We start from the raw sequence: 16,243 nt of genomic DNA, 5'->3' as shown, positions 1-16,243 counted from the left end.
TTTCACTTTCTCGGGAAGCGGAAGGGCAAAGATTTATCTCCACTGAAATTCTTGTAGACTACCAGGCTGAAGGGCTGCTCTGCAACCGGACCACCGTTACTACAGGAGGGCCACCTGTTGAGCATCATTGGTCTAATTGTCAGGGGGCCTATTGGCTCCCAGTGGGGAAATCAGGACCAAGGAGGAAGCCCTTAGGGTCAAAATTCAGGTACAAGGTCAGGCAAGGGTTAAGGCAATCTCAAGGTCAAAGTCCAGGCAGGAATTCAGAAGGCAGGCAGCGCAGGTTCACAGAGACAGTTTCAGGCGGCGATCATGAAGTACCCCCCCTCCCCACGGGGAGCCACTGGACCACCAAGTCTAGGCTTTTGAGGAAACTTAGAGTAGAATTCCCTTTCAAAGTGGGGAGCATGAACATCAGAGTGTTTCTCCCAAGAGCATTCTTCAGGACCAAAGCTCTTCCACTTGATGAGGTATTGGAGAGATCCCCTGGAGAATCTAGAATCTAAGATCTTTTCTACTTCATTTTCTTGTTGGCCATCCACGGAGGTGACAGAAGGAGGAGACTGGTTAGAAGAGAAGCGGTTGGAAACAACTGGTTTCACCAAGGAGACATGAAACACATTGGGAAGTCGCATCTCAGGGGGAAGTTGAAGCCGAACAGCCACAGGATTAATAATCTCAGAGATAGGAAAAGGACCAATGAAATTTGGACCCAATTTGGGAGAAGGAATCTTTAGAGGAATGTTCTTAGAAGAGAGCCACACTTTATCTCCAACTTTATATGGTGGAGAGGATCTCCTTCTGCGGTCCGCAAAAGTCTTATGCACCAAAGCACTTTTTTCAAGATTAGATTTGGTTGCAGCCCAAATAGCAGACATATGGGCCGCGTGATCATCAGCAGCTGGGACGTCAGATAGTAGAAAGTCCTGAGGGAATGCTTGCGGATGCTGACCATACACCGATAGGAAAGGAGATCTTCCAGTGGAAGTGTGACTAGCATTGTTATAAGCGAATTCCGCCCACAGGAGGAGATCGGACCAGTCGTCTTGACAGAGGGAGACATGATTCCTTAGAAATTGCTCAAGGGCTTGGTTCACTCACTCCGCTGCCCCATTAGTTTGAGGGGGATAGGCAGAAGAGAATTAGAAAGAGATACCCAAAGCTTTGCATAAGGAACGCCAGAACCTGGATATGAACTGGGATCCCCTGTCAGAGACTATTTCTGCTGGAAAGCCATGTAGTCGGACCAGGATGTCCAGCTTGTCTGGAACAATACGTCTGTTGTAGGATGGGCAGACAAAGCTCAGAGGGTACAAATGCCATCTCAATGGGAGCATCAGCAGTAGCAGAAAACTGGCCAGCCAAGATTTGTTCAGCAAATTGAGGAAACAGGGATGCAATAATCTTGACAGGAGGAACAATTGGTTCTTGCCTTTCAGAACAACGATCAGCCGGGGAGAAGCTTCGGGAAAGAGCATCAGCTTTTCTTGGAGCCAGGGCGATAAGTCAGGATAAAGTTGAAGCGGGAAAAGAAGGGAGCCCACCTTGGCTGTCGAGGATTCAGTCTCTTGAGAGCTTGTATGAACTCTAAATTCTTATGGTCCATATAGATCGTGACCAGGATCAAAGATCCTTCAACGAGGTGACGCCACTCCTCGAGAGCAAGCTTGACTGCCAAGAGTTCACAATTCCCCACATCGTAATTCTGCTCTGCAGGAGAGAACTTTTTGGAGAAATAGGCACAAGGGTGTAGTTTACCATCGCAGAATGTCTTTGGGACAGGATAGCGCCAGCTCCAACCTCAGAGGCATCCACCTCAATGAAAAAGGATAATTCTGGATCAGGATGACAGAGGACCGAGGCAGAAGTGAAGGCATCCTTCAGGGACTGAAATGCTTCTACGGGGGCCAAGAGTTAGGTTTACCCCCTTTACCGATAAGGGTAAGGATAGGTGCAATGCGAGAACAGAACCCCTTAATAAACTGTCGATAATTAGCAAATCCAATGAATCTCTGAATCGCCTTGGTACTCAGCGGAAGGGGCCACTCCTGAATTGCAGACACTTTGGCGGGATCCATCTCGAAACCCCCTGGGGAGATGATGTAACCTCAGAGGCATCCACCTCAATGAAAAAGGATAATTCTGGATCAGGATGACGGAGGACCGAGGCAGAAGTGAAGGCATCCTTCAGGGACTGAAATGCTTCTACGGGGGCCAAGAGTTAGGTTTACCCCCTTTACCGATAAGGGTAAGGATAGGTGCAATGCGAGACAGAACCCCTTAATAAACTGCCGATAATTAGCAAATCCAATGAATCTCTGAATCGCCTTGGCACTCAGCGGAAGGGGCCACTCCTGAATTGCAGACACTTTGGATCCATCTCGAAACCCCCTGGGGAGATGATGTAACCTAGGAAAGGGATCTTGGACACCTCAAAGACACATTTCTGCAGCTTGGCAAAGAGAGAGTTCTTTCTCAGACAAGAGAGTACTTCCTTTACCTGGGAGCGATGGCTTTCTAGGTCCTTGGAGAAGATCAGGATGTCATCTAGGTACACGGCCACGGATTTTCCCAAGAGATCCCGGAATATGTCGTTCACAAATTCCTGAAAGACGGCGGGGGCAATACAGAGGCCAAAGGGCATCACGAGATTCATAATGCCCATCTCGAGTGTTGAAGGCCATTCGTCACCTTCACGAATGCGGATGAGGTTGTACGCCCCACGTAGATCCAACTTTGTAAAGATTTTAGCCCCTTTCAGCTGGTCAAAAAGTTCTGCAATCAAAGGCAAAGGGTAACGGTTTTTAACCGTAATTTTATTAAGTCCACGATAATCAATGCAGGGTCGCAGACCACCGTCCTTCTCCAAGAAGAAGAAACCAGCCCCTGCCGAAGAAGTAGAAGGACGAATAAATCCCGCTGGAGATTTTCTTGAATATAATTCTTCATGGCGGCAGTCTCCGCAGGAGAGAGAGGATAAGTGCGACCTCTGGGGGGCATGGTTCCGGGAAGGAGCTCGACTGGGCAGTTGTAGGGTCGATGAGGAGGGAGAAATTCTGCAGACTTTTTACAGAAAACGTCAGAGAATTCCTTGGAGAAGGATGGCAGAGTTTTCAGATCCGTTGAAGAGACATTCACCCTCTGGAGGGGATTCACTGGAAGACAGTGCTGTTGACAGAATGGACTCCAACGAGATATCTGTCCAGAGGACCCATCAATGGTGGGGTTATGCAGACGAAGCCAGGGTAGACCCAAGACGACAGGAACGGAGGGGCAGGAAATAATCAGGAACGACAACTTCTCCTTGTGTAAAGTCCCAACCTGCACCGGCAATTCCCCAGTCGTCATGGAAATTATTTTGGAAGTAAGTGGTCTGTCATCAATAGCTGTAACCCAAAGGGGAGTGGTCAATGGATTCAAGGAACCTCCATATACTTGGCAAAGAGAGCGTCCATGAAATTCCCGGCAGCCCCAGAATCAATGACGGCAGAACCAATAGTCCTAGTGGCCAGACGAATCTGAAAAGGCAGAAGAAACCGATGAGAATTCTCTTGGGAACTTGATGACATATGTCTTTCCATGGTTACTTTGAAGAAGAGGACCCTTGGGCTTCATGGGACAGGAGTTGGCAAAGTGAGACTGACCACCACAATATAGACAAAGCCCCGCCAAACACCTCCGGAGTTTTTCCTGCTCAGAGAGACGTGCTCTTCCAATCTGCATAGGTTCCTCCGGTGGAATCACAGAAGTCTGCTGAGGAGAAGGAGGCAACAGAGGTCTTTGAAATCGAGGAGCCAGCATGGGTTGAAATCTCTCGACTCGGTCCCTATCTGCTTGATGTTCTCTCAGCCGAGTGTCGACCTTGACAGCCAAAGCAATAAGGTCTTCTACCTGAGTTGGTAATTCACGGGAGACCAGGTCGTCTTTTAGGCGGATAGAGAGACCATTGCAGCATGATAGGCATCATTGTTGCAACTAGTCTCTGCAGCAAGCTTACGGACTTCGATAGCATATTCAGCCACGCTGCGATTCCGTTGGCGAATCTGGAACAAGCGGGAAGATGTGGTCGCAACCCGACCGGATGCATCAAACACCGTCCGGAATTCTTGGAGGAAAGCTTTGGCATCATCAATTAAAGGAGACTCTTTCTCCCAATGCGGAGACGCCCATTCGAGTGCTTTTCCAGCCAGGCGAGTAATTACAAATCCCATTTTAGCTCGCTCGGAGTCTAATTCACAGGATTGCAGGGCAAACCGGATCTGACACTGGTTCACAAAACCACGACAGGCTTGAGGATCACCACTGTAGAGAGGTGGTGCCAGAATACGTGGACCAGTAGTGGAAGACTGTTGGACCGCAGCTGCGGCAACTGGCACTGATGTAGTTGGCGTAAGAATGGACAGTTTTTCCAAACATAGGACTGCCACGCTTCGTATGCCTCCATGCGAGAATGCAGACCACAAAAGGCCCTGCCGAAGTCAGGCTGAGCTTCCTCAGTGGGGTCCATGGCCCAAGTATAATGTCAGGGGGCCTTTTGGCTCCCAGTGGGGGAGTCAGGACCAAGGAGGAAGCCCTTAGGGTCAAAGTTCAGGTACAGACAAGGGTTAAGGCAATCTCAATGTCAAAGTCCAGGCAGGAATTCAGAAGGCAGGCAGCGCAGGTTCACAGAGACAGTTTCAGGCAGGAGTCAAGGTTCCAAGAACAGTTATAATAATGCATAAGGTACCCAGGAACAAAATAGCAATTACGTCCTATACTTGGGCAAGGATCCGTTGAACTGGGCGCACTTTTTTTTTTACAAATCTGGCGCCATCTTGGGAGTGACACCGGAGGGAGGAGACACGCCGCCCGGATCATGACACTAATATTTTAAACCGAATACAGATTTGGGAACGGTTATCCAGAATGCTTGGGACCTGGGGTTTTCCTGATAAGGGATCTTTCCATAATTTGGATCTTCATGTCTTACATCATGAAAACATTAAATAAACCCAATAGGCTGGTTTTGCTTCTAATAAGGATCAATTATATCTCAGTTTGGATCAAGTACAAGCTACTGTTTTATCATCACAGAGAAAACAGAAATCATATTTTAAAAATTGGATTATTTGTGTAAAATGGAGTCTATGGGAGATGAGCATGCGGTTATTCTGAGCTTTATGGATAACGGGTTCTGGATAATGGATCCCATACCTGTATTTTGTACAAATTGCTACAAGCAGAACATTCAGAATACACAATTACTTTACAAGGTGCAGGAAAACATGGTCAAATGTTTGCCTGATTGCACGAATTAAGATCAACCAATGAGATGTTTGCTTTCATTATTAGAACTCAACTAGACCAGAAAAACCTGACTCCTGATTGGTTAGAATAGCTTACTGATTAGGGGAACACTTTTACCATGTTGCTACACAAGCCATACACCATTGTGTACCCTAGCAAAGCATGAGTCACATCAGAATGTAGGAGAAGCTGTACACAGGTGTTTGTGTGTGGTTAGATATATTTTATAGATATTATTTATATTTTATACTGTGTAGGAACTAAGCCACAGAACAAGGAGCAACATTCAGGCCTCCAACAAAACTACCACAACTGAGGTGGTAATAAAATTGATATCACTTCTCCACAATATAGTTGTTTTTTTTAAAAAAAAAAATCTTACCTGAAACTCCAAAGTGGTAGGACTTTACAAAACAAGCACATTTAATAATATAGGTATTGGATCTAACTGGAAACCCTTTATACAGGCAAAACCAGTCTATTGCGTTTATTTAATGTTCACATGATTTCCTAGTAGACTTGGGGGCAGATTTACTAAGGGTCGAAGTCAATTTTTGAAGTTAAAAACTTTGAATTTCAAACTATTTTTTGGGTACTTCGACCATCGAATAGGCCTAAATTTGAAATCGAAGTACTGTCTCTTTAAAAAAGTTTGACTTTGACATTTCACCATCTTAAATATGCCGAATTGCTATGTTAGCCTATGGGGACCCCCTAGAACCCATAGCCAACATTTGGCTAAGTCTTTAGAGGTCGAAGGAAAATCGTTCGATCGATCGATGAAATAGTTTAGATTAGAAGGATTTCATCGTACGATCAAACGATTTTCGTTCGACCGAAAACTGGCAAATTAGAGAAAAAAAAACGTCGACATTCGAAGTCGAAGTAATCTAATTCGATGGTCGAATTTCGAAGTTTTTTCCACTTCGAAATTCAACCATTAATAAATCTGCCCCTTAAGGTATGAAGATCCAAATTACGGAAAGATCCGTTATCTGGAAAAACCCAGGCCCTCAGCATTTTGAAGGCTGAATCTAAAAGGCCTCCTATTTCTGTAATAAAATTAAGTCTGTGCCTACTGATACAGGAGAATTGAGCTGCACCTCTGAAAAAGGTGACCGCTGATCCCAAACTCATTTATGCAGATGCAGAAATTCAGCAACAGAGAGAGATTTTGGATGTTATTAGGGATCCAGTGCTTCTGAACATGCCTGGTCTTTTCATTTTCCATTTGCATTGCATTATACAATCCTTAACACTTATGCAGATGAACAAGAAGTTTAGGCATGCCAGTCTTTCCACCCAATCGGGTATTGGGAAAAGCATTTTTTTTTTTGAATGTCCTATCACTTTGCCAAAAGGTAGACAGTCCCTGTAGTAATAATAATAACACACTGTTCATATTTTTCTCATATCAGCCAGGGCAAAAACTAGGGATGTACCACATCAAGGATTCAGTCTCGGATATGACCAGAATTTGGCCTTTTTCAGCAAGATTCGTACCTTGCTGAACCAAATCTCATACCTCCCAACTGTTCCGTTTTTCGTGGGACAGTCCCGATTTTGAAAGCTCAACCCGCAGTCCCGGATTGTTACTGAAATGTCCCGAGTTTCTATTTGATCTCCTGCACTGAACAGCCAAAAAAAGATACAATGTTTCTAAAACTTAGTTTGCTATTGGCCGAGAGCCCAGAATACGTGGCAGGTGCACTTATTTGTAACAATTTAAGATAAGCAAAGAAACAATTACACCAATTTAAGATAAGCAGGTCTCTTGGGGAAACTGTCAGTAATAGTATTTAGGAGTGCTCTACCTTCATTAAACCCGTGTGGGTCTCAGATCCTGAACTGGAAGACCCTCGCCTGCTTTTTGGGTACACTTCACATCCAGAACAAGAAATCCAGCAGCACACTCAAATTGATGCAATAATCCGTAGTGTTTATTAGCCCATATATGAACAGACAAAAGGGCGACGTTTCGGGCCCTACTGGACCCTTTATCAGGCTTGATAAAGGGTCCAGTAGGGCCCGAAACGTTGCCCTTTTGTCTGTTCATATATGGGCTAATAAACACTACGGATTATTGCATCAATTCGAGTGTGCTGCTGGATTTCTTCTTCTTGGGGAAACTGTGACTTTCAGCTTAAAGGACCAGTAACATCAAAATCTTTTTTTTAAAAAATCGTTAGTATACCACGAAAAAAACCCAGCAAAATTAATTTAAACTTTAAAATCATACAGCCTTTATTAAGAAATAACTTACCAAACTCCGCTTGCTCTCCTCTTCAGAAAAGGAGACACAGCGATGATCCATCGTGTGGAACTTGATTTCTCCTCCCTGGCTATCTTCTATATATGGAAGGCAGAGAGGAGAAATTGGGCGCTGCACGATGGATCGCCTTTTCTGAAGAGGAGCACAAGCGGAGTTTAGGTAAGTTATTTCTTATTAAAGGCTGTGGGATTTTAAAGTTTAATTTGTCTTGGTGGGTTCTTTTTCATGGTATAACTTCAAATTTTTTTAACTTTTTTTGATGTTACTGGTCCTTTAAAGGGCAATTCACCTTCATTAGCAAAACTGTAATAACACATAAAAACGACAGAAATGTGTTCAAACTTTCATAACCTGCATCCCTAGCAAAAAACAGCCACTTGCATGGGAGGCACCAGTTGTGGAACCAGGCACTTCTCCACTTTCTGGAAAAGTGTGTGCTACTATTAGTATCATCCTTTATTTATATAGCGCAGTGCTCCATCACATCAACCTCTGCCCTGCGGCGCTTACAATCTAAATTTCCTGCCACACATTCAAATGCTAGGTCAATTTAACAATAAGCCCTTAATGTACCAGTACAGGTATGTGACCTGTTATCCAGAATGCTCGGGACCTGTGGTTTTCCATATAACGGATCTATCTGTAATTTGGATCTTCTTCTAATAGAAAATCATGTAAACATGAAATAAATAGACTGGTTTTGCTTCCAATAAGGATTAATCATATCTCTATACATGTTTTATTGTTACACAGAAAAAGGAAATCATTTGTAAAAGTTTGGATTATTTGTATAAAATGGAGTCAATGGGAGACAGTCATTCCATAATTTAAAGCTTTCTGGATAACAGATCCCAGACCTTTATACGGAGGGTAAAAACTGGCACAACAACAGGAAACCTACATGGCTGTGGGAAAAACATACAAACTCCTTACAGATAATTCCCTGGCAATAATTAAAACCAGGAGCCCAGTGCTACAATCGGGTAATGCAGAGAGCTTCTTGTTGAATAGAATTTGGGTAAAACACTAGATAAAATAGTAAAGTTTTTTTGTCCCCAAGAAGACCATATCATTAAAGTAAAGCTTGTATATGTATGTGAGACCAATATGTCACATAGGGGTTTAAGGGGAAAAGTGAAAAACTATTATTTCCATGGGGAAGCGTAATCCAATCCCCTTCCTCTCTCACATTAAGCAGCAGTTCTGTCATTCTTTATGGCTGATGTTGCTATCTTTACAAGAGTACTCATATCCCAATATTCCGAGATCCCATCTGAAACGGATATTTATCAAAGGTACAATTAATGTGAATTTTTTTTTTTACTCTAATAAATTGTAATATACTCATGGGAGTTTATTTAAGAAAAAACTTGAATGTCTGGGAGGGATGTAAAGAGAGCAGGTGCAGAAAGCAGGGCGGGGCACAAAACAGCTAGGGCCCACCGGGTTTTTTTAATTAGCAGAAATTGAGGTAAGAAAGCTAAGCATGTCAAAGGGAACAACGCCACATCAAAACAAATAAATATAAGTTTATATAAATAAGAGAAATTAACATTCCAGCACTAATTAGAAGTGCATAAAAAGTTAGGAAGTTGCTGGGAATGCCTGTGATATAAATTTACAGAGACTATATAAACCAGGGGTGTCCAACCCGCGGCCTGAGGGCCGCATGATGCCCAGGATGGATATGAATGCGGCCCAGCTTGGACTTCCGTCAATCCAGGAAACGTCATGTTGCAATGTCACGCACAGAGATCGTATGTACGCGGTTGCTAATTGTGTGCATGTGTGGTTTAAATTTGACATGGGGTGTGCAGTGTGTGGCTGCCTAGAGCAGAAAAAACGGTTAACAAGTGAGCGTTCGGTTACTTACAAAGGCAGGTAAGCATTCTTCAGCAGCGCTTACATTTGTGAGCAACTTTTTTCAAGAATGAACTCACAGAGTAAAATTAGAACCAAATTATCTGATGAGCACCTTGAAAATTCATTGAGAATTGCAACTACTTCCAGTCAACCATATATTGATACATTAGTTTCTCAAACACAATGTCAAAAATCTCACTAGGTTTAGGATACCCTCTTTTCTTTTACAATAAAATAAATCAAAAGCTAGCGTTAGTGTTTGTGTGTATTTCGAGTGTGGCCCACACAAATTCTTCTTCTTCCAATGTGGCCCAAAAGGTTGGACACCCCTGATTTAAACTAGGGCTATTATATTTCTTGATGGCTGTACATTTGTTTCATTTAAAATTCATTGTGGTAATCTACAGAAAACAAAATTAGAAAAAAAGTTGTCTCTGTCCAAAGATTTATGAACCTAACTGTAGAAGTCAATAGGAGAGGTTCATTTGAAGATGTTAAAAGCCTTCCTGACATTCGAGTTTGTTTCAGAGAAAAAACTTGATTCGAGTTTAGTCGTATTCGAATGTAATTTGATTCAAGTTTTCGAGATGGTAAAATTAGTTTGAGCTTTAGATGTTAGAATTTTTTCTTAAATAACCTCCAAATCGAATTTCAAATGTATTCAAATTCATTAGAGTGAAAAAAAACCTCACATGAATTCGAAATTCGACCTTTAATAAATGGACCTCTAAGAGACTGGTGTTTTCAGTCAATGGGATGATCAGGTGTAAGTTTTTATTTAAAGAAGGGAGATTCAGCAAAGCCTGAACACACATACAACATATTTGTGGCTCAAACAAAGGAGGTATCTGGGGACCTCAGAAAAATAATTGTTGATGCCCATAAAGCTGGAAAAGGTTAGAAGACTATCTCAATAGAGTTTGGAGGAAATTCAAGACCTTTGTGACCTATGGTGAGTTCTAATCTCACATTTTGATACATCCGCCCCTTAAGGTATAAAGGTCCAAATTATGGAAAGATCCGTCTTCTGGAAAGCCCAAGGTCCCAAGCATTCCGTATAACAGGTCCTATACCTGTTTATGTTAAATAAAGCAAAAAGGTGCACGTACCATCAGTGGTCCATCCTCCACTCAGATTAGTAGAATTAGTTCAGCACCAGGTAGTTAAAAAAATGCCTTTATTCTCATGGCAGACCCGTTCAGCAATGTTTCAGGCCTGCTTGATAAAAGGCCATATATAGGCCTAAAACGTTGCTGAACGGGTCTGCCATGAGAATTTGAATAAAGGCATTTTTTTAACTACGTGGTGCTGTGCTGAACTAATACTACTTATGGTAAATAAAGCAATACAGGCCTTTCTCATACAAAGACAAAATAGAAGGAAACTGCTGGCAGGACAAGTCCTAATTTGCCCAAGCAGTGACATTACTGAAATCATTGGTCCCACAGTTTATGTCACCAGCATCATTAAAACCTTGGGGTCATATAGGAACCCAAACTACGCTCTTGCAAAAGCTGTCCCATGCAGCTTCTGGGTCTACTCTATCTATTGCTGTGCCCCACTCACAAGCTATTTGTTACACTAAAAACCTTAATGGGATATTTTCATTGGAATTTTTTTTTTCAAAATACATCAATTAATAGTGCTGCTCCAGCAGAAATCTGCACTGAAATCTGTTTCTTAAAAAAGCAAACAGATTTTTTTATATTTAATTTTGAAATATGACATGGGGCATATTGTCAGTTTCCAAGCTGCCCCCAGTTATGTGACTTGTACTCTGATAAACTTCCGTCACACTTTACTGTTGTACTGCAAGTTGGAGTGATATGATCCCCTCCCTATTCCCCCAGCAGCCTAACAACAAAACAATGGTAAGGTAACCAGATAGCAGCTCCCTAAAACAAGATAACAGCTGCCTGGTAGATATAAATACAGCACTCAATAGTAAAATCCAGGTCCCACTGCAACACATTCAGTTACGTTGAGTAGGAGAAACAACAGCCTGCCAGAAATCAGTTCCATTCTAAAGTACTGGCTCTTTCTGAAAGCACATGACCAGGCAAAATTACCTGAGATGGCACCTACACACCAATATTACAACTAAAAAAAATACACTTGCTGATTCGGGAATTACATTTTATATAGTGGAGTGAATTATTTGCAGTGTAAACAGTGTACTTTAGAAATAAAAACGACATCATAAAAATCATGACAGAATCCCCTAAACTCACATTCCCTTAAGTAGCTGTTGGCTGGGGTAAAGTGAGATACATCAGTACAGACACCTCTCTCCCACATGGGAACATCATAATACTGAGTGAGCCTGAATAACCACAATGACAATCAGTCTATTTCTGGCTGCAACAAAGTTGCAAGTACAAAGTCAGCAATGTGAATGGGTGCAGAGAAGAAATGCTTAGCCCGGTACTGTAAAGCTGCCACTGTATCACAACAGTGCTCAGATTCCTGATTCATACATGCAGATCATTTCCAAGTTATGTGCACACACCTACACCCTGCATCTTTCTCTCAACTTTTAACACATCTCCCAGCATCCCATAGAAAAGATGTGCTAATTACAGTAATATCTATTGATGAGGTCTCCTAATCTGTATTCAGACCAACCAGTATGGCAGCTCTACAATCACAAGTATTGCAAGTTTCCTTTGAGTTAAAGGAACAGTAACACCTAAAAAATTAAAGTATTTTAAAAGAATGACAATATAGTGTACTCTTGCCCTGTATTGGTAAATTGGCGTGTTTGCTTCAGAAACAAAATTATAGTTTTTATAAACAAGTTGCTGTTTAGCCATGGGGGCAGCCATTCCAGCATAGGATACAGGGGTGCAAATTCACTAAGCGCCGAAGCGCCGAATGCTAGCGTTAATTCGCTAGCGTTTGGCATTTTCGTTACTGTGCAAATTCACTAACGAACGCTGGCGTAGTTTCGCTAGTGTTACTTCGCACCCTTACGCCTGGTGAATTTTCGCTAGCGACGTAACTACGCAAATTCACTAACTTGCGCAGTGTACTGAACTTCCCCCCTACATTTCCTGACTCATGGCAACTTACCTAGACAGTGGGCACATGTGTAGGGCAAAATAAAATTTTTATTTGCTGATTTGAAGGTTTTCTAGGCATTTGTAGTGCTGATACGTATTCCTCCATTGAAATTTGAATTTCGCGACGTATGCAAATTAGCCTTCACTAGCGTAACTTCGCTTTACATAGCGAATCAATGCTAGCGCAACTTCGCAACCTTATGCTACCCCTGAGTGCAACTTCGGATTTTAGTGAATTTGCGGAGCGCTGGCGAAACTACGCCTGGCGAAGTGAGGCGAAGTTGCGCCTGGCGAAACTACGAATGTTAGTGAATTTGCCCCATAGTAGATAACAGATACGTACTGAAGAATCCCATTGTATACTACAGAGCTTATCTGTTATCTGCTGCTTATCCTGTACCTTTTCTCATTTTTTCAGTTTTGAATGGCTGGCCCCATGACTACACAGCAGATTGTTTATATAAACTATAGTAGAGTTTCTGAAGCAAACACATCAGTTTTACAAGTGCAGCACAGCACTACATTATATTTTCATTAGTTTAAGCCGCTTTGATTTTTTGGTGTTACTGTTCCTTTATCTTTTAGCATGATGTAGAGCAGGGATCCCCAACCTTTTTTTACCCGTGAGCCACATTCAAATGTAAAAAGAGTTGGGGGAGCAACACAAGCAGGAAAAGGTCCCTTAGGGTGCCAAATAAGGGCTGTGATTGGCTATTTGGTAGGCCCTATGTGGACTGGCAGCCTACCAGAGGCTCTACTTGGCACTATACTTAGTTTTTATGCAATTAAAACTTGCTTCCAAGCCTGGAATTCAAAAATAAGCCCCTGCTTTGAGGACACTGAGAGCAACATCCAAGGGGTTGGAGAGCAACATGTTGCTCACGAGCTACTGGTTGGGGATCACTGATGTAGAGAGAGTAATATTCTGAGCCAATTTGCAATGGGTTCTCTTTTTTTTTTTTATTATTTGAGCTATTTTGCTTTTTATATAGCAGCTCTTCAGTTTGACATTTCAACTGTCTGGGAGCTAGGGTCCAAATGACCCTAGCAACCACGCTTTGATTTGAATAAGAGATGGAGTAGGAGAGGCTTCAATAGAAAGAAGAGTCAAAAAGTAGCAATAACAATAATAATTTGCTTTTTGCATTTGCATTGTAGATGGGGTCAGTGACCCCCCCCATTTGAAAGCTGAAAAGAATCAGTAAAAGGAGGCAAATAATTAAAAATTATTAATTCATTGAAAAGTTGCTTAGAATGAGCTATTGTAAAACATACTTAAAGTAACCAGGCTACAAATGCAGGCTGGCTATGTGGGCACACACTGTACTGATCCTATGAAGTTGAAAGCAACTATGCGTTCCACTATGGCATCTCTTCCCATACCTCTCTCTGATTGGCTGGCTGGGCCACACACACACACAATATGGAACAGTCACAAACAGCATGACACTCATAAAGAGCCCATAATATTTCACCTCAGCCTGGTACTTGTGGTAGCACTAAAATGGGCCAAGCCCAGACAGAATCAGAGTGCCAGGAACAGAGCCAGCCAGGCGGGCAGCCCCTGTCAGAGAGGGAATAATGGCAGCACTCACACATACAGAAAGCCAGGATCACTCAGCTGTGCCAAGGTATTATACACCAAAGGGCAGTTCATTTACATATACACATTTACCCCCAGCTATGCACTTGCCCACCCCCTCTATCACTGCCCCCAGTGACAGGTGCCCTTTAGACATTTTCCCCCAACTGTTTTAGCCTCCTCCCCATGCCCTGGCCCGCTGTCTCACCCCTTGCTGGGTGCCGGGGCATTCTCGCGGTGCATGGCCCCTTTAAGAGCGGCTCCGGTACAAGGCGATCCGTCCGCAGACGGGAGCTGCTAGTTCCCAGTTGATAAGAGGCCGTGGGTGACGTCACGAACACGTGAACGTCTGGGGGGAACGTCTTCGTCACGTGATATTCGGCGCGTTTTCGGCGCCTTCTTTAAACGGTTGCCTGGAGAAGTATGCTGGCGCTGCCACAGCGCTTAACTGAGTATTGGGTTATGCTCTGTAGAATTAGTTTTTTTCTTGGAATACGTGGGCATTTCCCTTAGTGAAATACGGGCCATACCTCTCAACTTTGTTAATTTTACAAAATTTGTCAGGTTAACGTTTGAACATATTTCTGTGTTTTTTTAAGTTATTACAGTTTTACTAAAGGGATACCGTCATGGGAAAAAATGTTTTTTTCAAAATGAATCCGTTAATAGTGCTGCTCTAGCAGAATTCTGCACTGAAATCCATTTCTCAAAAGAGCAAACCGATTTTTTTATATTCAATTTTGAAATCTGACATGGGGCTAGACATTTTGTCAATTTCCCAGCTGCCCCATGTTATGTGACTTGTGCTCTGATAAACTTCAATCACTCTTTACTGCTGTACTGCAAGTTGTAGTGATATCACAATGGGAAGGTAACCAGATAGCAGCTCCCTAACACAAGATAACAGCTGCCTGGTAGTTTTAAGAACAACACTCAATAGTAAAAACCCATGTCCCACTGAGACACATTCAGTTACATTGAGAAGGAAAAACAGCAGCCTGCCAGAAAGCATTTCTCTCCTGAAGTGCAGGCACAAGTCACATGACATGGGGCAGCTGGGAAATTGACAAAATGTCTAGCCCCATGTTAGATTTCCAAATTGAATATAAAAAAATCTGTTTGCTCTTTTGAGAAATTGATTTCAGTGCAGAATTCTGCTGGAGCAGCACTATTAACTGATTCATTTTGAAAATTTTTTTTTTTCCCATGACAGTATCCCTTAATGAAGACAAATTGCCTTTAAGCTGCGAGTCTAACTTTTCCCAAGGACCTCCTTATCTAAATTGTTACAATTTCTTATTTATCTCAAAATTGTTACTAAGTATCTTAGTTGCATCTGGCAGCTGCCAAAAGCCAATTAACGGAGAAACAAACCCTTAATAAAAAAAAAACACTACCCTACATAGACCCAGCTCCCCCCCCCCATCCTAGCTGTCCCCCCCCCTGCAAATGCCCCATACTCTTTATTACACTCTGTGCAGATTCTGTCCAGCGAAGTTCCCGGGTGCCATCTTCAGCCGAATCGGTAATCTCCAGAATGAGTCCAGCGCTTCGGCAATTTTCATGAGATGATAGCGTCTGTGAACTCTGCTGGACTGAATCTGCACGGAAGGGTAAGTAGTGAGTTAGGGGCATTTGCCCCGGGGGGACAGCTAGGCTTGTTTATTAATGACTTAGGGGAGAGGGAGGGTATTGTAAGTAATGTATCAGTGTTTGCAGATGACACAAAACTATCCAGCCCAATTGCCACTTTGGAGTCTGGAAGGAATTTTTCCCCCTCTGAGGCAAATTTGAGAGGCTTCAGATGGGGTTTTTTGCCTTCCTCTTGATCAACTGGCAGTTAGGCAGGTTACTATGTTACAGACCTTTACTGCTAAAGGACTGTGGTTGCCTTGGCTGGTACAGAAGCCCAAAACATAATGTACAACATTTCAAGCTACTTCTTTAGTTAAGCTTTAGTTCTCCTTTAAAGACTGCTTTATTCATGCCAAATTTTAAAACAGAGTGTACCTGACTCCACACAGATTGGCACATATGTGTCATAGCTACCCTGATGTTTATCTCAAATGTAATTTAGATAGTGGCACCTTCCCTACATGTGTTCTGCGAATGCCACAAAATCCAGCAATACTGGGTCACAAAACTCCGGTTTATAATTGTTGACCATTTGCCACCATT

General features: G+C 42.7%; 1 protein-coding gene across 5 annotated transcripts in view; it reads right to left on the bottom strand.

Moving 5' to 3' along the window:
- Positions 1–14,417, bottom strand: part of wiz.S (widely interspaced zinc finger motifs S homeolog) — a 100,493-nt gene extending 86,076 nt beyond the window's left edge. For all 5 annotated transcript variants that reach the window (XM_018254981.2, XM_018254985.2, XM_018254984.2 and 2 more), the window contains exon 1: positions 14,274–14,417. The gene's annotated coding sequence lies outside the window, so the exon portion shown is untranslated. The remainder of the gene's footprint in view (positions 1–14,273) is intronic.
- Positions 14,418–16,243: the final 1,826 nt, after the last annotated feature.

This window comes from Xenopus laevis, chromosome 3S, assembly GCF_017654675.1.
Source record: "Xenopus laevis strain J_2021 chromosome 3S, Xenopus_laevis_v10.1, whole genome shotgun sequence".
NCBI classification, from domain to species: Eukaryota; Metazoa; Chordata; class Amphibia; order Anura; family Pipidae; genus Xenopus; species Xenopus laevis.
This window is presented reverse-complemented; position numbering and strand designations above follow the sequence as displayed.